Source organism: Triticum aestivum, chromosome 1D, assembly GCF_018294505.1.
Source record: "Triticum aestivum cultivar Chinese Spring chromosome 1D, IWGSC CS RefSeq v2.1, whole genome shotgun sequence".
Classification (NCBI taxonomy): domain Eukaryota; kingdom Viridiplantae; phylum Streptophyta; class Magnoliopsida; order Poales; family Poaceae; genus Triticum; species Triticum aestivum.
The window spans coordinates 303,263,725-303,286,798 of NC_057796.1; positions in this window are offsets into that span (position 1 = coordinate 303,263,725).

The following is a 23,074-nucleotide window of genomic DNA, read 5'->3' on the forward strand; positions in this document are numbered from 1 at the left end:
TGATTTGAGAAATTCAAACACTATCCTTTGCTATTATACCCCCATTCTTTCAAATCAATTTGAAATTCAAGTACACCACACACAATTTATGTACAACCATTTGTGATGCATTAAATATCTCACACGACCTGCTTGGCTAAACCATGGGTGCACCCTCCTATTTGTGTACGCGAAAAGCTTCATCACCCAAATCACATTGCCCTTCTTGGACTACAATCGGCAACCCACGTCCAAATAGTTTGCAAGCACCGAGAGCGCTCGAACAACCGTCCTTTCCTTGGCGGCCTCCCTAGCCGGGATGGAGGCCGGCCGCACCGAGCTCGTGGCAGCATTTTCCAAGGAGTTGTATGCTTGCCGACAATCTGGCGATGGAGGCCATAGAGCGCCTTCCCCAGGGCATCATCGAGCATGAACTGGAGATGGAGGAGGTTATGCGGCTTGAAGCTACGTTGATATTTCCCCAAAGAGGAAGGGATGATGCAGCACAGCGGCGGTAGGTATTTCCCTCAGTTATGAGACCAAGTTTATCGAACCAGTAGGTGAACCAAGCAACACTACATAAACAACACCTGCACACAAATAACAAATACTTGCAACCCGACGTGCAAAAGGGGTTGTCAATCCCTTTCGGGTAGCGGCGCGAGAAATTGGCAAACAGACGTGAGAGAGTAGTAAATATTGATAGATTGAATGCCAAATAAAATAAAGTGCAGCAAGGTATTTTTGTATTTTTGGTTTAATAGATCTGAAAATAGATTGTAATGGAAAATAATATGAGAAAGAGACCCGGGGGTCGTAGGTTTCACTAGTGGCTTCTCTCGAGGAAAATAGCAAACGGTGGGTAAACAAATTACTGTTGGGAAATTGATAAAACTACAAATAATCATGACGATATCCACGCAATGATCATTACATAGGCATCACGTCCAAGATTAGTAGACCGACTTCTGCCTGCATCTACTATTATTACTCCACACATCGACCGCTATCCAACATGCATCTAGTGTATTAAGTTCATGGAGAAATGGAGTAATGCAATAAGAACGATGACATGATGTAGACAAGATCTATTTATGTAGAAATAGACCCCATCGTTTTATCCTTAGTAGCAACGATACATACGTGTCGGTTCCCCTTCTGTCACTAGGATCAAGCACCGTAAGATCGAACCCACTACAAAGCACCTCTTCCCATTGCAAGATAAATAGATCGAGTTGGCCAAACAAAACCCAAATATCAGAGAAGAAATACGATGCTATAAGAAATCATGCATATAAGATATCAAAGAAGACTCAAATAACTTTCATGGATAAAAAGATAGAGCTGATCATAAACTCAAAGTTCATCCAATCCCAACAAACACCCCGCAAAAAGAGTTACATCATATGGATCTCCAAGAGACCATTGTATTGAGAATCAAACGAGAGAGAGAAAGCCATCTAGCTACTAACTATGGACCCGAAGGTCTACAAGGAACTACTCACGCATTATCGGAGAGGCACCAATGGAAGTGGTGAAACCCTCCGTCTAGATTGGATCTGGTGGTTCTGGACTCTGCGGCAGCTGGAATTGATTTTCGTCGACTCCCCTAGGGTTTCTGGAATATTGGGGTATTTATATAGTAAAGAGGCGGTCCGGGGGGCACCCGAGGTGGGCACAACCCACCAGGGCTTCTTTGGCCCACTAGATGTCTTCTGGTCCTTAAAAAACCACAAAAAGTTTGGCTGTGTTTGGACTCCATTTGGTATTGATTTCCTGCGATGTAAAAAACATGCAAAAAAACAGTAACTGGCAGTTGGCACTATGTCAATAGGTTAGTACCAAAAAATGATATAAAATGACTATAAAGTGATTATAAAACATCCAAGAATGATAATATAACAGCATGGAACAATCAAAAATTATAGATACGTTGGAGATATATCAGCATCCCCAAGCTTAATTCTTGCTCGTCCTCGAGTAGGTAAATGATAAAAACAGAATTTTTGATGTGGAATGCTGCCTAACATGTCATCTCATATTCTTTTCTTTATAGCATGGACATTTTGACTTTTATATTGTTCAAAGCAATAGTCTAGTTTTGAACTGATGACTTAAATACTCAAGCATACCAACAAGCAACCATGTCTTTCAAAATATCAACGCTAAAATAAGTTATCCCTAGCCCATCATGCTCAATCATTGATCCATTCATGAAACACACTCGCATATTAGCTACACCCAATACTCAAGTACGATCATAGTGCCTCCTAGTTGGTGCTTTTATAAGAGAAGATGGAGACTCAAATTAAAAATAAAAAATTGCATAAAGTAAAGAAAGGCCCTTCGCGGAGGGAAGTAGGGATTTGTAGAGGTGCCAGAGCTCAAAGCGAAAATTGAGAGATAAAAACATTTTTAGAGGCATACTTTTCCCACCAACGAAAACGACTTAGAGTTCCCAACACTTTCCATGCTAGATATATCATAGGCGGTTCCCAAACAGAAATTAAAGTTTATTTCTTTTTCCACCATACTTTCACTTTCCATGGCTAACCGTAATTATGGGTGCCTTCCATACCAACACTTTCCAAGGAATTTATTATTTGACAACATAAAGTAAATTCATTTTTCATTTCGGGACTGGGCCTCCCTAATACCTTTGCCTTACTCTCGTGCAATGACAAGTGAATAAACACTCATCGTGAGAATAACACATCTAGCATGGAAAATGTGAGCCACCCCTCACCGCATCGCGAGCGGTACGAGCACACAAAAGAGAAATTTATTTTGAATATTAGAGATGACACATACACATTTGCTTAGAACGGCAAAAGAATACCGCATATAGGTAGGTATAGTGGACTCATGTGGCAAAACTGGTTTAAAGGATTTTGGATGCACAAGTAGTGATCACACTTAGTGCAAAATGAAGGCTAGCAAAAGATTGAGAAGCGACCAACCAAGAAACGAATAATCTCATAAGTGAGCATTAAGCATAATTAACATCGAATAATGCACCACAAGTATGATATAATTTCATTGCATAATTATTGACTTCCGTGCTTGCATAGGGAATCACAATCCTTAACACCAATATTCTTACTAAAGCGTAATTACTCATCAACATGACTCACATATCACATCATCATATCTCAAAACTATTACTAAGAATCAAGTTCATTTTGTCCAATGATCTTCATGAAAGTTTTTATTATATCCTTCTTGGATATCTATCACTTTGGAACTAATTTGCATGTGTTGCTTTTGATAAGCTCATACAAATATAAGTGAAGATCATGAGCATAATATTTCTTTCTCTCAAATTAATTTAAGTGAAGCAAGAGAGAATTCCTTGAAAATTTTACTAACTCTCAAATAAATCTAAGTGAAGCAAGAGAGCATTTCTCCAAAAATAACTAAGCACACCGTGCTCAAAAAGATATAAGTGAAGCACTAGAGCAAATCCATAGCTCATAAAAAATTAAGTGAAGCATAGAGAGCAATTCTAACAAGTCATGGCATAATTTTGGCTCTCTCAAATAGGTTTGTCCAGCAAGGAATCAAGACTAAACACACAAAGCAAAACAAGCAAAGACTCATATCATACAAGACGCTCCAAGAAAAACACATAGTATGTGACGAATAAAAATATAGCTTCGAGTAAAATACCGATGGTCGTTAGAAGAAAGAGGGGATGCCACTCGGGGCATCCCCAAGCTTAGTTGCTTGCTTCCCTTTGGATAATATCTTGGGGTGCCATGGGCATCCCCAAGCTTAGGCTCTTCTTACTCATCATTCCTTCATCCATCGTAATCTCACCCAAAACTTGAAAACTTCAATCACACAAAACTCAACAAAACGTTCGTGAGATCCGTTAATATAAGAAAGCAAATCACCACTTTAGGTACTGTTGCAAACCCATTCATATTTTATATTTGCATTATATCTACTGTATTCCAACTTTTCTATGGCAAAAACTCTTCAAAGGAAACCATAGAATCATCAAAACAAGCACACAATGCAAAGAAAACAGAATCTGTCAAAAACAAAACAGTCTATAGTAATCTAGATATTTTTGAATACTTCTATAACTCCAAAAATCCAGAAAAACTAGGACGACCTGAGAAATCTGTATATCAATCTGCTGTAAAAAATTCAGAGTTTTTCATTGCTTCTGTGATTTTTAAAAATTCTATCTCTGGACGCAGAAGTTTCTGTTTTTTCAGCAAGATTAAACAACTATCACTCAAGAAGATCCTATAGGCTTTCTTGGCACAAACACTAATTAAAACACAAAAACACAATCATAACGGTAGCATAATTGTGCTAACACTCAAGAACAGAAAGCAAAAAGCAAAAATAATTTTTATTCATTGGGTGGCCTCCCAACAAGCGTTATTGTTTCACGCCCCTAGCTAGGCATAAAGTAAGGATCTAAGTTTTTTCATCCTTATCCAACTCTTCAATCAAACACTTAGAATTCTTCAAAGATTTAGCATAAAGATTTTCAATGGCAATACTCCTAGGACCAAATTTAAAGAATTCATTCTTGCCAAAGGGATCTCTTATAACTTCAACAAAATCTGGGTGAATACTAATCATCTTAAGATCCACTTTACTGTTATTACTTGAAGTTGCACCCTTGCTCTTAGTAACTTGAGTGGTCTTGACAATCTTTACGGGAGTTTTTTCAATAGTTTTAGCGGAAGCAAAAGTCGTGCTCAAATTACTAAGATTTCTTCTAGTTTATCAATCCGAGACGGACTTTCTTCAATTCTTTCGTGAACTACGGTTCTCTTTTCTTTTAACAACTTAAAAACGTCTCCCGCTTTTAACCCAATTTTAGTAGCAAACTTATGAATCTTTTTATCCAAGTTATCAATATGCTCTTCAGTAAGCATTTTCTTTTCAATACATCTAATCTTTCCATGACATGCTCAAGAGTCAAAGTTGTTTCATTAATCATAAAAGGTGGTGAGCCTACCAAATTTTCCAAAGCATGAAAAGCATCAAGAGAGGGACACATCAAGAAATTTCCACCAGTAATCGTACCAAGTGGTGATGCCCACATAAAAGCAATGAAGAAGAACAACGGTAGATTGCTTACGGATAGATCTGTTATGAGCATTGCAAATTCTATACCAAGCATCTTTTAAATTTTCTCCTCCCCTTTGTTTAAAGTTGAGAACCTCGTTCTCGGGAGTGCACGCAATAGAGGAAGAACTATCCATGACGATAATAACGGTAAACAAGATTGCACTCAAAAACAGATCCGACAAGAAACGGCGAACGAAAAAGAGGGCGAATAAAACGACAAATTTTTGTGAAGTGGGGGAGACGACAATGAGAGGCAAATGGCAAATAATGTAAATTGTGAGGAGATGAGATTTGTGATTAGGAACCTGGTAGATGTTGAAGATCCTCGTCGGCAACGGTGCCAAAAATTCCTTTTGATGCGGCTTGAAGCTACGTCGGTATTTCCCCAAAGAGGAAGGGATGATGCACCACAGCTGCGGTAGGTATTTCCCTCAGTTATGAGACCAAGGTTATCGAACCAGTAGGAGAACCAAGCAACACTACGTAAATAGCACCTGCAAACTAATAACAAATACTCGCAACCCGATGTGTAAAAGGGGTTGTCAATCCCTTTGGGGTAGCGGCGCCAGAAATTGGTGAACGGACGTGAGAGAGTAGTAAATATTGATAGATCGAACGCCAAATAAAGTAAAGTGCAGCAAGGTATTTTTGTATTTTTGGTTTAATAGATCTGAAAATAAAAGCAAAGGAAAACAGATAGCAAAGGCAAATAATATGAGAAAGAGACCCGGGGGCCGTAGGTATCACTAGTGGCTTCTCTCCAGGAAAATAGCAAACGGTGGGTAAACAAATTAATGTTGGGAAATTGATAGAACTTTGAATAATCATGATGATATCCAAGCAATGATCATTACATAGGCATCACGTTCAAGATTAGTAGACCGACTCCTACCTGCATCTACTACTATTAGTCCACACATCGACCGCTATCCAGCATGCATCTAGTTTATTAAGTTCATGGAGAAACGGAGTAATGCAATAAGAACGATGATATGATATAGGCAAGATCTATTTATGTAGAAATAGACCCCATCGTTTTATCCTTAGTAGCAACGATACATACGTGTCGGTTCCCCTTCTGTCACTAGGATCAAGCACCGTAAGATCAAACCCACTACAAAGCACCTCTTCCCATTGCAAGATAAATAGATCGAGTTGGCCAAACAAAACCCAAATATCGGAGAAGAAATACGAGGCTATAAGCAATCATGCATATAAGAGATCAAACAAGACTCAAATAACTTTCATGGATAAAAAGATAGATCTGATCATAAACTCAAAGTTCATCCGATCCCAACAAACACACCGCAAAAAGAGTTACATCATATGTATCTCCAAGAGACCATTGTATTAAGAATCAAACGAGAGAGAGAAAGACATCTAGCTAGTAACTACGGACCCGAAGGTCTACAAGGAACTACTCATGCATCATCGGAGAGGCACCAATGGAAGTGGTGAACCCCTCTATGATGGTGTCTTGATTGGATCTGGTGGTTCTGGACTCTACGGCAGCTGGAATTGATTTTCGTCGACTCCCCTAGGGTTTCTGGAATATTGGGGGTATTTATAGAGTAAAGAGGCAGTCCGGGGGGCACCCGTGGTGGGCACAACTCACCAGGGCTTCTTCGGCCCACTTGATGTCTTCTGGTCCATAAAAAACCACAAAAAGTTTCGCCGTGTTTGGACTCCGTTTGGTATTGATTTCCTGCGATGTAAAAAAATGCAAAAAACAGCAACTGGCACTTGGCACTATGTCAATAGGTTAGTACCAAAAATGATATAAATGACTATAAAATAATTATAAAACATCCAAGAATGATGATATAACAGCATGGAACAATCAAAAATTATAGATACGTTGGAGACGTATCAGGAGGCGGCGGAGATCGACGAGCGCTAGACGTATTAGTAGTTTTTTGTTTACAAGGCCAGTCTTTTGTTAGAGCTATATTTAGGTGAACTAGGTCTATTTTATTAGTGAACTTACTTGTTTACCCAAAATCAGAAGTGGTGTTTAATTTTACAATGACGTGGACGACCACTATAACCAATGAAAGTCACACAAAAAAATTGTATGTTCAATCTCATCGCACACGTGTAAAGTAGAAAAATCATTTGCTATGATAAGCTATCTCACACATTTGTTCATAATGAGTCGTTTCTGATGACACTTTGTGCACAAGTTTTCCCCTACACCTAGCGATTTTTTTCGCCAATGGCGGAAATACCCACCTTTACCCATTTTTCTCCTCGACCAAATGCCACATTTCTCATGTGCTCCTTCCTTTCTAAGTTCAAACCTTCCTTGCTTGCTTGCTGTGTAGCCTCCTCACTGACGACTCTCCTTCCCGGTGCTCGCCTCATCAATCTAGTCGGGTAATCCACTCCTCCTCCTCCATCCTACATGGCCCGACCACCGGCATCACACCTTCCACCCAAATCACCATCCCATCCTTCAAACCCTCATCGCCCAATTCCATGGTCCATGTAATATAGCTAGGAGCTCAAAGAGCATTAGGTAGTGGAGAAGCAAATCATGGTCACACGCGCGGATGAAGTCGCGAAGGCTGTCATGTGTGTTGACCACCAAATCCTGGAGGAGCACCTGGTCATCGAGGCCACCGTCAATGCTTCAGGTGCAGATGCCGCTGCGTGGTTGGCTTCTTTAATTGACAGTTCGTGGTGTTTCTCGATACCACCGCTGGTGCCTTCGACAAAGACTATGAGGTATTTTCTCAGCGTGCCCGTACTTACCTCAATTCCAGGGCCAGCAGGTTGGTGCCCGTACTGACTCGAATGGCCCACCATGACGAGGAGGGGACCCATGATGTGGAGGCCTCACCCTCTTTCAAGGGCAAGGAGCCCATGGTCATCTCCGACGATGAGGAGTAACTTGTTTTTAGCATACTAAGCTAGCTATGTCGGTTAAGTATGTTCGGTTAACCTTTTGGATGTACTGCTCCTGCCTTTATAAATTCTAGTCAAGTATCCAATGTAAAATTTTATGCAATCCGATCTTCAAGTATTTCCTATTATGCAACATGGTGTTCAGTTAACTATTTGGTTCAATGATGTGATGTTCAGTTAACTGTTTGACTCAATTTTGCAATGTGATGTTCAATTGTTTCGGTATAGGTTTGTATTTATATATATGTGAGAAATAAATCAATTTTTTTTGTACTAAATAGATGAGAAACATACACAGTTTATATTTTTTTACATGTGAAGCATACATGTTGTTGTTAACTGGCAATTTCATGCCTCAAATTAATCTGTTGGATCTGCAATGTGTTTATTCTTCATTAATCTATTTTATTGATAGTATTCCAATTCTCAATTAACCTAATCAATATATAACTTATGTAATTACAAGGTAACAATGGGAGACATTGAGGTTTACCATCGAGGTTTGCACATGGTCCTTTCGCTAATAGCACATTATCGTGCAATTGCAGGAACCATTCTATAATAATTAGGTTTTTACTAATTTGGTCTTGCATGTAGGTCCTCGTGTTATAGGTTTAGACCCATTTTACATATGGGGAAATAAGATGTCCATAAATATCAGTCAAGTCGAGAAACTTATAAATATTATTAGTATATATAAACTAGCGAGGAGAAACAACAAACTCTTTGTCTATGCAATAAAGATGTCTCCATAGGATAGTAGTAATTGTCTTTGGTTTTTTCCCTATGCACATCATTCCAATATTTAGAAAATATATTTATGCATAGCTTTGTTTTCGGTCCTTTCCAAAGCAGTTCACCGATGATTACCGCTCAAACCACCTTTGTGATCAAGACGCAACGAGGGTATTCATACAACACCCATGGTATAATATTCAGTCTTCCTTAATAGGGTGAAGGATGGGTGAGCAATCATCCGCAAGCACTTGCCTAAAGTTGGAAGGACCTTCAATGATCTTCAACATCGTTGAAGACTCAATATTTGCCTTTCGCTTCAACAGTTTTCCAGGTGAGATTCATTTGTCTATTGATCATCTATGACGCTACTTTTGAAAGGCTCTAGATGTTACAGGTGAAACTTGGTGCTTGTGTAATGTGGTGTGGTGAACTAGCTTTATGAAATCATGTTGGCCGTTACAATAATATGAAATATACTATGTGTTTGATTCAAAATCTGAATGTTTACTAAAGGGATTAAATACAATAGGATTTTTAGCCTCCTTATTGGGTTATTAGATTGCACATGGTTTCTTATCTAGCTTCATGGGCGATGACCAATTTTAACCTACACAGTTGCAACAAAATAAGTATGTGCGATCAATGAACAACTAACCACGGTGTGATGCTGGACAATTGTATGCGTTATGCCGCCATACCACAAATGTTTCTAACAAGATAAGTGTGTGTGATGAATCGCCCTATGTCACACAGTTTTTCCCACGCATCGTGCGTGATGTACTTCAATGACGCAGATGCTTCTATCAAGAAAAGCATCTGTGATGTCTCACCCTATCACACATGAATTTCTGGAATGCATCATGTGTGATGCGCTATACTAACACAAATGTTTGTTTTGAATATATTGTGTGGGTTGTTTAGCATATCTCACACGACTTGTTCGACCTACTTGTTTGTGATAGCTCTTCCGACCGCACATGAGCACTTCCGCTCTTCGTGTGTGATCGGAGGAGCTATCACTGATAATTAATCTAGGTCGTGTGGGATGAACCCTCTTATCGACCACCTTAGCAAGGCGACATTTTTTTAAATGTGTCATCAAAAGCGGGTTTAAACCATTTACACAAGACGACTCTGCACTAGTGGAGGCAAAAATGTTGCAGGCTACTAAACACGCCCTAGGAATCTATAAGTATTTGTTAGTTTTAGATGGAGTAAAGTTTTACTTATGGGAATCCACCTGTGGTTGGATAGTTAGGAGGACGGTGGTATCCCAGCCCATCAGGGATCAAGTCCTAGACTTGATATCGGTGCTCGTATTTTACTGGGTTTATTTCAGGCCTTTCAGTGATGTGCGTTTAGTGGGAGAATGTCGGGTAACGTAGCAGAAATTCAAAATTTTCTACGCATCACCAAGATCAATCTATGGAGTTTACTAGCAACGAGAGGGAAGGAGAGTGCATCTACATACCATTGTAGATTGCGATGCGGAAGCGTTGCAAGAACGCGGATGAGGGAGTCATACTCGTAGCGATTCAGATCGCAGTTGATTCCGATCTAAGCACCGAAGAACGGTGCCTCCGCGTTCAACACACGTGCAGCCCGGTGACGTCTCCCATGCCTTGATCCAGCAAGGAGAGAGGGAGAGGTTGGGGAAGACTCCATCCAGCAGCAACACGACGGCATGGTGGTGGTCGAGGAGCGTGGCAATCCCGCAGGGCTTCGCCAAGCACCGCGGGAGAGGAGGAGGAGGAAGAGGGGTAGGGCTGCGCCAAAAAGGAGACGTTCTCATGTCTTGGGCAGCCCCAAACCTCAACTATATATAGGGGAGGGGGAGGGCTGCGCCCCCATCTAGGGTTTTCCCCCCAAGGGGTGCGGCCAGCCCTAGATGGGGCTTGGGGGGCGGCCAAAGGGGGGAGGAGTGCCTCCCAAGTCAAGTGGAGGCCCTCCCCCTTAGGGTTTCCCCTCTCCCATGCGCATGGGCCTTGGGGGGGCTGGTGCCCCTGGCCCATTAAGGCTAGGGTGCCCCCTTACAGCCCATGCTACTGTATTGGACGTGGTGGAACATTTTCCGGACCTCCGGACCCCTCCGGAATCCTCCGGAATCTTCTGGAAGCTTCCCGGTACAATACCGAAAAAACCCGAACTTTTCCCGGAACCCGAACAACAACTTTCCATATATAAATCTTTACCTCCGGACCATTCCGGAACTCCTCGTGATGTCCGGGATCTCATCCGAGACTCCGAACAACATTCGGTAACCACGTACATACTTTCCCTATAACCCTAGCGTCATCGAACCTTAAGTGTGTAGACCCTACGGGTTCGGGAACCATGCAGACATGACCGAGACGTTCTCCGGTAATAACCAACAGCGGGATCTGGATACCCATGTTGGCTCCCACATGTTCCACGATGATCTCATCGGATGAACCACGATGTCGGGGATTCAATCAATCCCGTATGCAATTCCCTTTGTCTATCGATATGTTACTTGCCCGAGATTCGATCGTCGGTATCCCTATACCTTGTTCAATCTCGTTACCGGCAAGTCTCTTTACTCGTTCCGTAACTCACATCATCCCGTGATCAACTCCTTGGTCACATTGTGCACATTATGATGATGTCCTACCGAGTGGGCCCAGAGATACCTCTCCGTTTACACGGAGTGACAAATCCCAGTCTCGATTCGTGCCAACCCAACAGACACTTTCGGAGATACCTGTAGTGCACCTGTATAGCCACCCAGTTACGTTGTGACGTTTGGTACACCCAAAGCATTCCTATGGTATCCGGGAGTTGCACAATCTCATGGTCTAAGGAACTGATACTTGACATTAGAAAAGCTCTGAGCAAACGAACTACACGATCTTGTGCTAGGCTTAGGATTGGGTCTTGTCCATCACATCATTCTCCTAATGATGTGATCCCGTTATCAACGACATCCAATGTCCATGGTCAGGAAACCGTAACCATCTATTGATCAACGAGCTAGTCAACTAGAGGCTTACTAGGGACATGGTGTTGTCTATGTATCCACACATGTATCTGAGTTTCCTATCAATACAATTCTAGCATGGATAATAAACGATTATCATGAACAAGGAAATATAATAATAACCTATTTATTATTGCCTCTAGGGCATATTTCCAACAGTCTCCCACTTGCACTAGAGTCAATAATCTAGTTCACATCACCATGTGATTAACACTGACAGGTCACATCACCATGTGACCAACACCCAAGAGTTTACTAGAGTCAACAATCTAGTTCACATCTCTATGTGATTAACACTCAATGAGTTCTGGTTTGATCATGTTATGCTTGTGAGAGAGGTTATTAGTCAATGGGTCTGAACCTTTCAGATTCGTGTGTGCTTTACGAATATCTATGTCATCTTGTGGATGCTACCACGCGCTATTTGGAGCCATTTCAAATAATTGCTCTACTATACGAATCCGGTTTACTACTCAGAGTCATCCGGATTAGTGTCAAAGTTCGCATCGATGTAACCCTTTACGACGAACTCCTTTTCACCTCCATAATCGAGAAAATTCCTTAGTCCACTAGATACTAAGGACAAGTCCGACCGCTGTCATGTGATCCTTTCCCGGATCACTATTGTACCCCTTGACCAACTCATGGCAAGGCACACTTCATGTCCGGTACACAGCATAGCATACTGTAGAGCCTACGTCTGAAGCATAGGGGACGACCTTCGTCCTTTCTCTCTCTTCTGCTGTGGTCAGGTCTTGAGTCTTACTCAATACTCACACCTAGTAACACAGCCAAGAACTCCTTCTTTGCTGATCTATTTTGAACTCTTTCAAAATCATGTCAAGGTGTGCGTTCTTTGAAAGTATCATCGGGCGTCTTGATCTATCTCTATAGATCTTGATGCCCAATATGTAAGAAGCTTTTATCCAGGTCTTCCTTTGAAAAACTCCTTTCAAACAACCCTTTATGCTTTCCAGAAATTTTACATCATTTCGGATCAACAATATGTCATTCACATATACTTATCAGAAATGTTGTAGCGCTCCCACTCACTTTATTGGAAATACAAGTTTCTCATAAACTTTGTATAAACCCAAAATCTTTGATCATCTCATCAAAGCGTACATTCCAAATCCGAGATGCTTACTCCAGTCCTTAGAAGGATCGCTGGAGCTAGCATACCTTTTAGCATCCTTAGGATCGACAAAACCTTTCTGATTGTATCACATACAACCTTTCCTTACGAAAACTGGTAAGGAAACTTGTTTTGACATCCATCTGCCAGATTTCATAAATGCAGCTAATGCTAACATGATTCCGACGGACTTAAGCATCGCTACGGATGAGAAAATCTCATCGTAGTCAACTCCTTGAACTTGTGGAAATACTCTTTGCCACAAGTCGAGCTTCATAGACGGTAACATTACCGTTCACGTCCGTCTTCTTCTCAAAGATCCATTTATCTCGGATTTCATGGCTTCTAACCATTTGTCGGAATATGGGCCCACCATCGCTTCTCCATAGCTCATAGGTTCATCGTTGTCCAACAACATGACTTCCAAGACAGGATCACGTACTACTCTGAAGTAGCACGCATCCTCGTCGTCCTACGAGGTTTGGTAGTGACTTGATCCGAAGTTTCATGGTCACTATCATAAGCTTCCACTTCAATTGGTGTAGGTGCCACAGGAACAACTTCCTGTGCGATGCTACACACTAGTTGAAGTGACGGTTCAATAACCTTATCAAGTCTCCACCATCCTCCCACTCAATTCTTTCGAGAGAAACTTTTCCTCGAGAAAGGACCTATTTCTAGAAGCAATTACTTTTGCTTCCAGATCTGAAATAGGAGGTATACCCAACTGTTTTGGGTATTCTTATGAAGATGTATTTATCTGCTTTGGGATCGAGCTTATCAGCCTGAAACTTTTTCACATAAGCTTCGCAGCCCCAAACTTTTAAGAAACGACAACTTAGGTTTCTCTAAACGGTGTCGTTTCAACGGAATTGCGTGGTGCCCCTTTTAAAGTGAATGCGGTTATCTCTAATGCCTAACCCATAAACGATAGTGGTAATTCGATAAGAGACATCATGGCATGCACCATATCCAATAGGGTGCAGTTATGATGTTCGGACACACCATCACACTGTGGTGTTCCGGGCGGTATTAATTGTGAAACACTTTCCACAATGTCTTAATTGTGTGCCAAACTCGTAACTCAGATACTCATCTCTATGATCATATCACAGACATTTTATCCTCTTGTCACGACGATCTTCAACTTCACTCTAAAATTACTTGAACCTTTCAATAATTCAGACTTGTGTTTCATCAAGTAAATATTCTCAGCATCTACTCAAATCATCTGTGAAGTAAGAACATATCGATATCCACTGCGTGCCTCAGCACTCATTGGTCTGCACACATCAAATGTATTACTTTCAACAAGTTGCTCTCTTGTTCCATCTTACTGAAAATGAGGCCTTTCAGTCATCTTGCCCATGTGGTATGATTTGCATGTCTCAAGTGATTCAAAATCAAGTGAGTCCAAACGATCCATCTGCATAGAGTTTCTTCACGCATATATACCAATAGACATGGTTCGCATGTCTCAATCCTTTCAAAAACGAGTGAGTCCAAAGATCCATCTACATGGAGCTTCTTCATGCGTTCTATACCAATATGACTCAAATGGCAGTGCCACAAGTATGTGGTACTATCATTACAATTTAATATCTTTTGGCATGAACATGTGTATCACTGCGATCGAGATTCATTTTAGGTGCAAGACCATTGAAGGTATTATTCAAATAAACAGAGTAACCATTATTCTCCTTAAATGAATAACCGTATTGCGATAAACATAATCCAATCATGTTTATGCTCAACGCAAACACCAAATAACAATTATTTAGGTTTAACACCAATCTCGATGGTAGAGGGAGCATGCGATGCTTGATCACATCAACCTTGGAAACACTTCCAACACACATCGTCATCTCACCTTTAGCTAGTCTCCATTTATTCCGCAGCTTTTATTTCGAGTTACTAACACTTAGCAACCGAACCGGTATCTAATACCCTGGTGCTGCTAGGAGTACTAGTAAAGTACACATTCATATAATGTATATCCAATATACTACTGTCGACCTTGCCTGCCTTCTCATCTACCAAGTATCTAGGGTAGTTCTGCTTCAGTGACGGTTCCCCTCATTACAGAAGCACTTAGTCTCGGGTTTGGGTTCAACCTTGGGATTCTTCACTAGAGCAGCAAATGATTTGCTGTTTCATGAAGTATCCCTTTTGCCCTTGCCCTTCTAGAAACTAGTGGTTTTACTAACCATCAACAATTGATGCTCCTTCTTGATTTCTACTTTCGCGGTGTCAAACATCGCGAATAGCTCAAGGATCATCATAACTATCCCTGATATGTTATAGTTCATCACGAAGCTCTACTAGCTTGGTGGCAGTGACTATGGAGAACCATCACTATCTCATCTGGAAGATAAACTCCCACTCGATTCAAGCGATTGTGGCACTCAGACAATCTGAGCACATGCTCAACGATTGAGCTTTTCTCCCTTAGTCTTCAGGCTTAAGAAACTTGTCAGAGGTCTCATACCTCTTGACGTGGGCACTAGTATGAAATCCCAATTTCAGTCTTCGGAACATCTCATATGTTCTGCGAAGTTTCAAAAACGTCTTTGGTGCCACAATTCTAAACCGTTAGCATTACGCACTGAACTATCACGTAGTTATCAAAACGTGTATGTCAGATGTTCCGCAACATCTACAGACGACGCTGAGGTTCAGCACACCGAGCGGTACATTAAGGACATAAGCCTTCTGTGCAGCAATGAGGACAATCCTCAGTTTACGGACCCAGTCCGCATAATTGCTACTACCAACTTTCAACTAAATTTTCTCTAGGAACATATCTTAAACAGTAGAACTAAAGCGTATGACATAATTTGCAAAGATCTTTTGACTATGTTCATGATAATTGAGTTCATCTGATTAATGAACTCCCACTCAGATAGACATCCCTCTAGTCATCTAAGTGATACATGATCCGAGTCAAACTAGGCCGTGTCCGATCATCACGTGAGACGGACTAGTCATCATCGGTGAACATCTCCATGTTGATCGTATCTACTATACGACTCATGTTCGACCTTTCGGTCTCTTGTGTTCCGAGGCCATGTCTGTACATGCTAGGCTCGTCAAGTCAACCTAAGTGTTTCTCATGTGTTCCGAGGCCATGTCTGTACATGCTAGGCTCGTCAACACCCGTTGTATTCGAACGTTAGAATCTATCACACCCGATCATCACGTGGTGCTTCGAAACAACGAACCTTCGCAACGGTGCACAGTTAGGGGAAACACGTCTCTTGAAATTTTATTGAGGGATCATCTTATTTAAGCTACCGTCGTTCTAAGCAAATAAGATGCATAACATGGTAAACATCACATGCAATCAAATAGTGACATGATATGGCCAATATCATCTTGCTCCTTTGATCTCCATCTTTGGGGCACCATGATCATCTTCGTCACCGGCATGACACCATGATCTCCATCATCATGATCTCCATCATTGTGTCTTCATGAAGTTGTCACGCCAACGATTACTTCTACTTCTATGGCTAACGCGCTTAGCAATAAAGTAAAGTAATTTACATGGCGTTATTCAATGACACGCAGGTCATACAAAAAATAAAGACAACTCCTATGGCTCCTGCCGGTTGTCATACTCATCGACATGCAAGTCGTGATTCCTATTACAAGAATATGATCAATCTCATACATCACATATATCATTCATCACATCTTCTGGCCATATCACATCACATAGCACATGCTGCAAAAACAACTTAGACGTCCTCTAATTGTTGTTGCAAGTTTTTACGTGGCTTGTATAGGTTTCTAGCAAGAACGTTTCTTACCTACGTAAAACCACAACGTGATATGCCAATTTCTATTTACCCTTCATAAGGACCCTTTTCATCGAATCTGTTCCGACTAAAGTGGGAGAGACAGACACCCGCTAGCCACCTTATGCAACTAGTGCATGTCAGTCGGTGGAACCTGTCTCACGTAAGCGTACGTGTAAGGTCGGTCCGGGCCGCTTCATCCCACAATGCCGCCGAAACAAGATAAGACTAGTAGCGGCAAGAAGAATTGGCAACATCGACGCCCACAACTACTTTGTGTTCTACTCGTGCATAGAAACTACGCATAGACCTAGCTCATGATGCCACTGTCGGGTAACGTAGCAGAAATTCAAAATTTTCTACGCATCACCAAGATCAATCTATGGAGTTTACTAGCAACGAGAGGGAAGGAGAGTGCATCTACATACCATTGTAGATTGCGATGCGGAAGCGTTGCAAGAACGCGGATGAGGGAGTCATACTCGTAGCGATTCAGATCGCAGTTGATTCCGATCTAAGCACCGAAGAACGGTGCCTCCGCGTTCAACACATGTGCAGCCCGGTGACGTCTCCCACGCCTTGATCCAGCAAGGAGAGAGGGAGAGGTTGGGGAAGACTCCATCCAGCAGCAACACGACGGCATGGTGGTGGTGGAGGAGCGTGGCAATCCCGCAGGGCTTCGCCAAGCACCGCGGGAGAGGAGGAGGAGGAAGAGGGGTAGGGCTGCGCCAAAAAGGAGACGTTCTCATGTCTTGGGCAGCCCCAAACCTCAACTATATATAGGGGAGGGGGAGGGCTGCGCCCCCATCTAGGGTTTCCCCCCCAAGGGGTGCGGCCAGCCCTAGATGGGGCTTGGGGGGCGGCCAAAGGGGGGAGGATTGCCTCCCAAGTCAAGTGGAGGCCCTCCCCCTTAGGGTTTCCCCTCTCCCATGCGCATGGGCCTTGGGGGGGGCTGGTGCCCCTGGCCCATTAAGGCTAGGGTGCCCCTTACAGCCCATGCTACTGTATTGGACGTGGTGGAACATTTTCCGGACCTCCGGACCCCTCCGGAATCCTCCGGAATCTTCTGGAAGCTTCCCGGTACAATACCGAAAAAACCCGAACTTTTCCCGGAACCCGAACAACAACTTTCCATATATAAATCTTTACCTCCGGACCATTCCGGAACTCCTCGTGATGTCCGGGATCTCATCCGAGACTCCGAACAACATTCGGTAACCACGTACATACTTTCCCTATAACCCTAGCGTCATCGAACCTTAAGTGTGTAGACCCTACGGGTTCGGGAACCATGCAGACATGACCGAGACGTTCTCCGGTAATAACCAACAGCGGGATCTGGATACCCATGTTGGCTCCCACATGTTCCACGATGATCTCATCGGATGAACCACGATGTCGGGGATTCAATCAATCCCGTATGCAATTCCCTTTGTCTATCGATATGTTACTTGCCCGAGATTCGATCGTTGGTATCCCTATACCTTGTTCAATCTCGTTACCGGCAAGTCTCTTTACTCGTTCCGTAACTCACATCATCCCGTGATCAACTCCTTGGTCACATTGTGCACATTATGATGATGTCCTACCGAGTGGGCCCAGAGATACCTCTCCGTTTACACGGAGTGACAAATCCCAGTCTCGATTCGTGCCAACCCAACAGACACTTTCGGAGATACCTGTAGTGCACCTGTATAGCCACCCAGTTACGTTGTGACGTTTGGTACACCCAAAGCATTCCTACGGTATCCGGGAGTTGCACAATCTCATGGTCTAAGGAACTGATACTTGACATTAGAAAAGCTCTGAGCAAACGAACTACACGATCTTGTGCTAGGCTTAGGATTGGGTCTTGTCCATCACATCATTCTCCTAATGATGTGATCCCGTTATCAACGACATCCAATGTCCATGGTCAGGAAACCGTAACCATCTATTGATCAACGAGCTAGTCAACTAGAGGCTTACTAGGGACATGGTGTTATCTATGTATCCACACATGTATCTGAGTTTCCTATCAATACAATTCTAGCATGGATAATAAACGATTATCATGAACAAGGAAATATAATAATAACCTATTTATTATTGCCTCTAGGGCATATTTCCAACAGAGAAGACGTTCCCATCAACTACGAAGGCGTGCCTGGCAACTTTGTCAATTGTAAGATGATGTGACGGGTCCGAGCATCTACAACCGGGCCCCCTGTACCCGCCCCCAACGCATGGATGGGCTGTCTGGTCAGTGTTTGGACAAAAAAACGCCAGCCAACCAGGCGCCCCATTTCTGGCCTAAACGCCGGACTGACTGGCACTCGCCATATCCAACCAGAATCTAGGGCGGATATGGGGACGCACGAACGTGCCCACACGTCAGATCCGGACCACTCTGGCCCACCGGACCCCACATAAAATGGACCCATACGCACTGCGGCCGAAACCCTAGCCTCGTTCCACTCCACTCCACTCCCCACCCACACTATCAAGCTCCTCTCTGGCCAGCTTTGGTGTTCTCCTCCATGGCGGCGCCTGGATCTGACTCCAACATGTCTGGATCTGACGACTGGGAGCTCATCCCTTCCAGCCACGAGGAGGATATGACCGTCTACAGTGCCCTCAGACGCTCCCGAGAGGAGTTCGCCCTTCTACAGTCTTCAATGAGCCCGCGAGAATCCGTTGCCCAACTGGCAGTCAGATCCGGTGTCGGTGGATCCGGGCCCGGAAGACCTCATCGCGCGTCGCCGATTGCGGCCACCACAGCTGCATGGCGCAACCCTGCCATGCCGCTGGAACCTTTTAGGTGACACCTTGTCCCCGCGGCGTCTGGCGCCGAAATTGAGGCCATTTGCGCCTCCATGACCAGCCGCGAACCCAAATAGGAGGGTCGGTGTGCCCGCCGCGCTAGGCTTCTGGTGCGGCTTCAAGCGGAGGCGGCTGCCGCGGCCCTCGCGGCCCAGGCGGCCACGACAGCTCGTGATGCGGAGGAGGCTTTGGCAGCTCGTGAGGAGACGTCGGAGGAATCCCTCCGTGCTCGCATAGCCAAGAAGCGATGGAGGAGGCAGTCAAGGCGATGGCAAAATACCATAGCCAAGTGGTCCGTGCCATGGCGGGACTGCCCCCAAGGAGGAGAAAGACGAAGACGGTGGCAGATCGGACAACTTCTTCGGTGAGCAGATCCGCCTCGATCCGTTCTGCGTCTTCGACCGCTACTGCTGCAAGGGCAACGGGAAGGGCAAAGGCAAGGCCGGCCGTGGATGGACTTCTCCGGTCATCGTTTCGTTCTTAGTTAGTAGAGCATATCAATTTTTGGTAGTCCAATGACATGCAATTTTTCTTTTTTTTTTTGGCGAAAAACCGATGACATGTATTTAGCTACCTACGATGTTGCATGAACTAATATGAATTTGAGTATTTGGTTTAGATGCATCCTGTTGTGGAGAAGCAATTTGGTGGGTTGTCCGGTCATTGCCCACGGACGTGCTCGTGCACGTCCGCGGACGTTTGGTGACCGAAATTTGGTAACTGTGGTTGTAGATGCTCTCAGTCCCTCGAAAATGCTTATAGGGGGTGTGCGTGCGTATTCATAGGGATAAGTATATCTACGTATGTTGTATGAGCGTCTGTGTTTGTATTATATTTAAGAAAAATTACTAACATATTTAAGTTCCAAAGGAATTGGACTTTTAGCGAAATTTTAGGTTTAATAGTGGAAATTATATTTTTGTATCTTGGATATCATAAAGTTAGGCGGTACATTTTTATACACGGGAGGCATCCGAGGCCACCTGCATAAGTGGGTGACGTGTAAGCTGGAAGTGCCGTATATATTATTATTTGTCTTTTTTAACGCATATTAATATTATTATTTGTCTGAATGGGCTTGGATACCTGGTGCGCATACGTAGTTTTTTTTTAGATTGCATATGAAGCAGTTATACAATAATACTTGAATGGTACAACACACCGAAGTGAATTTAAGCCGGTACAACGTCCACAACCAGATACATCATATCCCCCCACCCCCAAATCCATGTTATACACGCAACGTGAGAGAGTGTATGTAGAAAAACTTTGAAATAAACGGACATAGATCAACATAGAAACATGCATAACCCACAATTCATCGAAACAAAATAGGCACTTCGTATGATCAAACAGGGATAGATTAAAAACTAGAAACTAACTAAAATATTAATGGCGACAGACGCGAGCATCAGAGATCACCATCTCCATGCCGCCCTCTTTCCCTTAGGGGATGGAGTGGAGCTCGAACTACCCCTATCCACTTCTGTCCGCTGCAGCACGATGCGGACGGCCAGCTCCTCGTTGCCGTCCGCCTTCGCCTCGTGGACAAGGGCATCCCAATCGATGGGTTTGTCCTTGCAGCCGGATCCACCGCAAGACACGCTGCCAGTGCTTGACGTTGGGAGAGGAGGGGATGGAGAGGGAAGGGGAATCGACGGAAAGCGAAGCCGAGAGTGAGAGAGTGGAGACCAAGGTTTGGTCTAGATGGGGGGTTTTGTGGGGTTGGCGTAAGCCAGCATGGGCTGGTCCGAATCCGGGCGTGTACGATCTACACCATATTCACTTCATATATATAGAAGTACCAGTCAACCCGAACATATAGAGATATGTCGTATGAGAAGGCCGGTTGGATCAGAAAAATCTGTGTGGCCACGCCATCGGCCCGGTCAAAATAAGGAGCCGGCTGATGATGTGAGTGACTACAGGTCCACCGACGTAGCATCGGCGGGACCAAGGCTAGCACTTCGGTACTACTCGGCGCCGACACTCTATGCCCGATTCTCACACGACACATGATCCAGCGGCTATGCTACACTTGGTTTGACCAGAATGGTTGCTTTGGACAAAATGACTGCTTCCGATGATCCCAGAATTAATTAATTTCCACCTCGACCTGCCGTTCGGCTTCTAATTACCTGTGGGCTATGGTTTCAGATTTCATGTGCGTGAATCACACATTTCCTACCGAATCCGGGAACAGATATATGTTTATCAAAGCAAGGAAAAAAGACGTAGACGGCAAATGTACATCTCGATCTACTTCGCTAGAAATGAAATGTCCATCTTGATCTCTAAGGAAGGAAAAAAATTGCAAGATTTTCATCTACATTTTGGTTTTTCTTTTAAATGGAGGAGGACCCCCGACCTCTGCATCTGGACGATGCATGCAGCCACTTTATTAATTATTCACACAAGACCTTACAAAGTCATACAACAGTAAGACTGAAACCACCGACTAGGCAACAAAAGTGTCGCTACTCCTATCCAAGTGATGAAGGGATGCTGATAGTCTGGGCCTAGTATCAAACAGACCTCGCAGCCAAACCTAACATCAAAGACCTGAGGTCCCATCCAGGACGCCTGCCGGCTATGGGTCACCTACCAGTCCGGCGCACTCCTCAACCAGGACGCCTGCCGGGTCTGAGGCCGCCGCAGCCACCTGCCACAAATCCATCTTCAAAGCTGTACTGATGCATCAACCTTGCCCGGTCTAGCTGCCGTCAACGCCACCACGACGCCAGACCGCGTCACCCTCCTGCGCGAGTCCATCTTCGCGCATCGGACGCAGAGTCACCACAGCGCCATGCCGCCGAGACCCGCCGCCATTAATGAGTGAGATGCCGCACCGCTCCACCAAAGAATCCGTCCTCTGGTCCTGCATCCAGCCGCTGCTCAAAAAACGATGCCCCCATGAGGGAAAACGACGCCCCAAAAGCACCGCCATCGTCCGATCCGGAAACTCCGGATCAAGGTTTTCACCCAGAGCAGCGCAAGCAAGTCGACAGAAGCTGCAAAGGCAATGTCTTCAACAAGATAACGACGCGAAAACGCCGCCATCGCCCGCCATGACCCGAGTCATAGCACGGTTTTCACCGACAGCCCCGTCTCCCCACTGTACACCTGGACTGGATGCGAGAATCCACAACCATCTAGTCGACCGCCTCCGGCGAAGAAGATGGCCACCACCTCCACGCCAAGGGCCAGAGCCCCCGACGTCCTCGTGTTGCGTGCCTAGTCCAGAGGCCGCTTGCCGCGCCGGAACAAAGGATGCGCACGACGGCTCGAGGAACCACCATCCAGATCCGAATGGGATCCAGATCGGACACCCTAGCCGCCGACGTGATCTCTTCGTCGCCGGCACCAGCACGACAGCCCTGGTCGCCACCAGCCTGCGCCATCGCCCTTGGATCGGCCGGAGTATGTCGCCGCCACCCAGATCCGATCGCCGGCCGAGGAAGATTGCCGCCGCCGCCGCTGCGGCCCACAGGCTTAGCCTGCGATGCCCTCGGCGGCGGCGGCGGGAGGAGAGGGAGGCCCGGCGGGAGGAGGGGGAGGCCTGGCGGGGAGGCCCCGGTGCGGCGCGGCGCCGCCGCACGGGGGAAGGAGGTCACGGGC